The 6,162-nt window shown below is 31.4% G+C and overlaps 1 long non-coding RNA gene across 1 annotated transcript; it reads left to right on the top strand.

The window, feature by feature from the left end:
• Positions 1–911: 911 nt before the first annotated feature.
• LOC133821048 (uncharacterized) lies at positions 912–2,456 on the top strand. The gene is made up of 4 exons (XR_009887281.1): positions 912–987; positions 1,795–1,871; positions 1,981–2,072; positions 2,197–2,456. It is a non-coding gene; the product is annotated as an uncharacterized LOC133821048 (long non-coding RNA).
• The last annotated feature ends 3,706 nt before the right edge of the window (positions 2,457–6,162 follow it).

A 6,162-nucleotide genomic window follows, 5' to 3' on the forward strand; every position in this document is an offset into this window, starting at 1 on the left:
ATTTTGAATATTTCTAACAAATATTGTATTTCTTGTATATATCTAACAAATATATTTTTTTATTTCAATTTAAATTAATATTATTTCAATTTAATTAATTTAAATTTAGATTAAAATAATTTCAATTTAAATTAAAATAATTTCAATTTAAATTAATATTATTTCAATTTAATTAATTATTAAATCAAATTAAAATAATATTAATTATAAATTTATTTAATTTATTTTTTTTAAATGTGGGAGACTTTCAATGTCTCCCATTGGGAGACGTGGGAAGTGACTCACCTCTCCCAATGGGAGACGTGGGATGTCTCCTAGGGACTTCCCACGTCTCCCATTGGGAGAGGTGAGTCACTTCCCACGTCTCCCAATGGGAGAGGTGGAAAGTCAACGTTTGACTTTCCACCTCTCCCAGTGGGAGACGTGGGAAGTGAGGCACGTCTCCCAATGGGAGACGTGGGATATATACCTACAATGACCCTAGCAACAACGTCTCACTAAGTGGGAGACATTGTAGACTTCCAATGTCTCCCAATTAAAGTCATAAAACCTCTATTTTGTTGTAGTGTTTACTCTCAAATGTGATAAGTTTCAATTCTTGTATTTAATGACCTTATTTGTTTTATTTGTCCTCTGAAATTAGTTTCTCTCTATATTCTTTGTTCTTTTTGTTTTTCTTGATTTATATTATTTCTTTATGGGAGTGATTTTAGTAACAATAAGAAACTAGCTTTTGGTGTTGAAGAGAACGACTTTCTGATCATCCCTTGAGTATAGAGCGTATAGTAATGTTTGAAGAGTGAATAAGTTTAATATATTTAAAAGAACTCCTTAGGGTTCGATTGTTCTTCTCATTTTTTTCATCTTTATTTCTATTAACATTGTTTTGGAGATTCCCTAGGTGTGCATTGTTTCTCTATAATTTTTCAAAAAGTAGTACCGAGGAGGTAATCTGGTTTTTGTTTGTCTCTATCTTTCTCTACCGAGGTATGGTCTCTCTCTCTCTCTCTCTCTCAAGCTCTCTGTGTTAGCCTTTTTATCTAAGATCAATTTTTTTGTGATTATTTGTTTGAATTTTTTTTATTCAAGTTATAAGTTAACTAATACTGTAGCATCTTAGTTTATGCTTCATGATTTTTTCTCTGTTGATGGTTGAAGTTTGTTATGGTTTCTATTATGGGCTCGGAAAGTTCTCCATAAATTCCACTTACTGATTACAGTAAATTAGTTCTTTGTAGGTTTTTGCTCTGGTTTTGTGTTGTTATACTAATAAAATTAAGTTGCTCTTAGTGGGTTAATGATTTTTTTTCCAGTGTTTCCTTATCCCATTTCATCATCTTTAATCTATAATGGGTCCATTCAGGTGGAAATTATATTAAATGGTTAATTGGCCCTGTTAAAGCTCTGTTACATTATTGTGATGAAGCTTTTGATGAATTATATTATTTTTATGTCTGGCCACCTGACTTCAGAAAGTTTAACTCACATTTCACTGAATTTTACTTCTACAAGAGCTGTTGCTGTTCTTTTACTTTTAGCTGTTGCTCTTCTTTGTGTGTACGAACTTTGTGCTGTGTATGTTACAGCTAGTTCAACAATTGCCTATCAGTAATTGCCTTAGCAATTAACCTGCTCTTTATATGTAGAATGGTGTTTAATGGTACATGCAGTTCTCTTGTCTGGAGTTTTGGTCATTTGTTTCCATGTTTTCTGCTTTTGTAGTAGCAATTTAATCTTGCTGTTCTATGCTTTTTATGTGTTGATAATTGAGTAACACTTTTATTTTCTGAACAGGTCAGTACGTCAGAGCTGTCTTTCTACATTTATGCTTCGTACTTCCTAGAAATCTCATGATCTTCCTATGCATGCAGGTTCTGAGTTTTTCTCTGTTTGTGGCTTCCTAGGATTGGATCTTTAAATTAATGCATGTAGGTTTTGAGTTTTGCCCTGTTTTTCTCTGTTTTTCTTGTTTAATTTTAGAGGGAAGAAGCAGTATGAACCACCTAGGTACATGACAATAAAGACTGCCATTGAGCAGCTCCTGGAAGTTGTGCAAGCAAAAGTAGAATCTGGTAATGATAACTACTACTATTACTCTATAACTCACTCATGTCTTAACTTTGAATTTCAAAGAACTAAATCAGACTTAGTTTATCAATTTAACATTGAATGTTATTGTATTATGTTGCGTTGCAGTCTGCAATGAAGACACGGAGTGTGTTGGTTTTGCTAGAATTGGAAGTGAAGATTAGATCATTGTGGCTGGTACAATGAAGCAACTTCAATTGCATATTTTTTTCCTATCAAATAGTACTGTAGGAGTGTGCAACTACTCAAATTTTGACATGTTATTATGTAAAAAATTAAACTCTTCAATATTTTGTGCTGAAAGTAGTAACTTTTCAATATGTTGAATATTTAAGACTACTTGAATACTTAAAGAACATTTTGTTGTTGATGACAGTGTTAAATGTTTTAAACTAATTTGTAGATTGTTAATACAATGTTGAATGTTTTTACTTTTTGTTATTGGAAAATCAAGTTCATTTGATGATGCTAGTATATTTTAGAAAGCTAATTTTAATTATATAAAAAATTAAAATATAATAGAATAAATTAGTGTTATGTAAATGAATATATAATGAGAATTTAAACTTATCTAAATATTAAAATAATACGAAAAATGTGTTATAATATCTATTACAATAACACTTTTTATGTAAAGAATTTTGTTATGCAAACTTCATTATATAACACAAATAATGTGTTATACTAAAGTGTAGTATAACACAAAAAATGTGTTATACTAAAGTGTAGTATAACACAAATTTATAAGTATTAAAATGTGTTATATAATCGACTATAAATAATATAATTAAACACTTATCTATTTATTAAAATAACACAGAAAGTGTGTTATCGTTGACAGTATAATAACACATCTGTATAACAATGATAAAGTGTTATGTAAAGTACCCTGACCTACGATAGCATAGTCGATCTTAACACATCAAAAAGTGTTATGGTATGTTTTGATAAGACATTTTTTGTGTTATTAAAAGTATTTTTTCTGGTAGTGAAACCACGTTCACGACCATTCCATAATATTAGTGGTGTCTTGGAGACAGCATTGAGACAACACAACATTTAAAAAATGTCACATGTGGTGTGTGTCTCTAGAAAATATATGGGTAAGAAGTCGGTAGAGTTGAATAGCTTATCATAGAACCAAAAAAACTCGATTCACGCTGCTCAGCAACACCGTTCTGTTGCAGAGTCCTTAGGGTAATTGCTTTAGACAATTCTCCAAGTTCAATTAAATGATCTTGGTTATGGCTATCTAAATATCCTCCACCCCTATCATATCGCAAGATCTTTAAAATTTTACCTAATTTGGTTTTAAAGACATAGCAATGAATTCTTGAACTTCTTAACAAATTCTCAGAATTCTCATGCTTTAGGTACTTACATGAGTCTCTAGAGAAATCATCGATGATGGTGAAGAAATACTCATAACCACCCCTCACTTGAACATTCATAAGTCCCCAGACATTTGAAAATACTAGCCGTAGTGGTTCTTTGTCCCTTTCTCCTATCACAGAGAATGTACGTTTTATCATTATGCCCTCGAGACTAGATTCACAAAAAGGTAGGTCACCCTAGGTGAGTTCCCTCAAAGGCCCAACCTTTGTTAGTCTTTGAATCCTATCATAGCAAATATGACCAAAGCGAAGATGCCAAAGGTACGTCATTTCTAATGTTGTTGACCTTTTGTCATTTAACGGTCCTAGATTTAGCTACCTTGAACAACTCATTATTTAGGACATAGGGTTCGTTGAGTTGCAATAGGTATAGCCCATTTTTCATACATCCACCCCACAATTCGCATCCATTTAAAGAAATAGGATTTTATTACTTGTGAAAGTAACTACAAATTGTTGTTGATGTAATAAAAAAAGTTAAATTAAAAATGTCCATTGAAAATCATAATAAAATAAAAATTATCTTCAAACAATATATTTATTTCTAAAATTCATTCAAATTTAACCTCTTGCCTTGTTTGATACGAACAACCCTTAATGGATTCCATGTTGTGGCTTTTTATCCTTCATGGTTTTCCCAATGCTAAAAAGGTGTAAAAAACATATATGCATGTTTAGTAGATCTTGATTCAGCGATCCAAAATAGAAGTATCGTCTCTAAAATCAAATGCATCCAAGACAAATTTAATTATCTTGGGTTCCATAATCCTTGAGTGTTGGGCAATCTTGTTCCAATTCCCAGTCTCCTTGCAGTTGGAAACACTCCCCTTTTGTGTACTTATAAGCAAGTATTGCTCCAAGATGCTTTGCAGCAATTAGTGTCTTGCCAGCGGACTTCTTGTTCTTTTTGTATGAATTTCTTCCTCTCTTGCTCTTCGAAGAAGAAGCTTAAAGCAACTCCTCCTTGAGCTTGTTTAGTAGTATTAGCACTCTTTCCTTTGCTCGAACCACCATCAACAATCCTCTTTGAAGGATTTGGTGATTGTTGCATAGGAAAAATAGGAATATCTTTGATTATCACGAACTCGATGTTGTCCATAATCAACATCATGTTGATGTTGGACAAACATTTCGTGATGTTCTCACCATAGAGTAACCTTATAGAGATTAGAGAGAGTATGAGGTGGGAAGCCTAGAGCTACGATTATCAACTAAGTATACATCATGCATTGCTTGACAAACATTTATTCATTAAATTTTTAGAAATAGCATACATACAAAATGTTTTGAGATAAGCAAAATACTAAAACACTTATCTTCTATTTCTTAGGTACTTTAACTAGCCATGAACCCATGTGTCTCGATAGGCGAGAGTCACAAATATTCACTTAGTTAAATAGAGAAACATCTCAATCAATAAAACGTCATAGACTTATTAACTACATATTCCATCTGATCAAAGTAACGAAAACTCATGTGTCTCGGTAGGCAAGAGTCACAAATATTTCTTACTTTATGAGTTTGACCCACAGTTTCGATTATTATAGACCTAATTCCTATAGTCACCGTAGGGATGAGTCTATAGAAAGTCCATCTATAACCATCTATCCTAAGAAATTTAATCATGTTAAGAAATCCAGTGAACACCTTCCATAGGGAGACAAAATCAAAGCGCCATGAGGCCCCACTGAACTCTAACCTTGTTAAATCAACGGTGGAGATTAAATTCAAAATTTTAAAACTCATTATTAAATATTTTATTATTTTATTCTTTTTGAAAAATATCAACTTAGGTCTGCCAAATTATTAACATAATTAATAAACCAACTTAGGTTTGCCAAGTTATTAAAATAATTAATAAACCAACATAGGTTTGCCAAATTATAAAAATAATCAATAAACCAACTTAGGTTTGCCAAATTAATAAACCATAGTTTATAATTTTTTCATTAATTCTAAAATTACCGTTGAAAATTAATCCAAAAATTAGAATTAATTTGTTTCTAATCAATTATTAGGTCCAACTAAAAAGAATAACCTAATACAATTATGTCCAACCTAGGTAAATGGGCCTTAACAATTCGAGCTTGCATGGAGGAGAGCTGGGTTCAGTATGTCAGACCCACTACCAAGGCTCCCTAACTTCAACACAAAGCCAAAAAAGACAGGAATTTGAACCTTTGATTTATTAATTGTTATTCAATTGATTAGGCACAATCTAGTAATGCAACGCAAATGAGCCTCACAAGTGGCACCACCCACAAGAGAGGAATTTAAACATTACATATTCAATTGGGCCCAAACAAAACTTAACATTTTATGAAAGTTTTATTTGAGTTTTCCCACATTTTTGAAACACAATAATTGGGCCATCATTATGCTTATATTTAAAGCATAAATGCAAAAAATAACTTAATAATGATGCTTGATATGAAAATAATTGGATGGGCCTAACATGTTACTCTATAAGCATGTAGTATTAAATTATGCAAATATACCACAACAATATACTATTTTGTAAAATACAATAATTAATTAACATAGAATTCATCAGACAAAATTCAATATAATTAATTAAACAAGTTGCAAAATATTAAATTAATTAAAATAGAATTTATCAAACAAAATTCAATTTCAAATAATTAATTTAACCTAGGCTCTTAAGTTGTTATGAATGACA

Source organism: Humulus lupulus, chromosome 3 (assembly GCF_963169125.1).
Source record: "Humulus lupulus chromosome 3, drHumLupu1.1, whole genome shotgun sequence".
Taxonomy (NCBI): domain Eukaryota; kingdom Viridiplantae; phylum Streptophyta; class Magnoliopsida; order Rosales; family Cannabaceae; genus Humulus; species Humulus lupulus.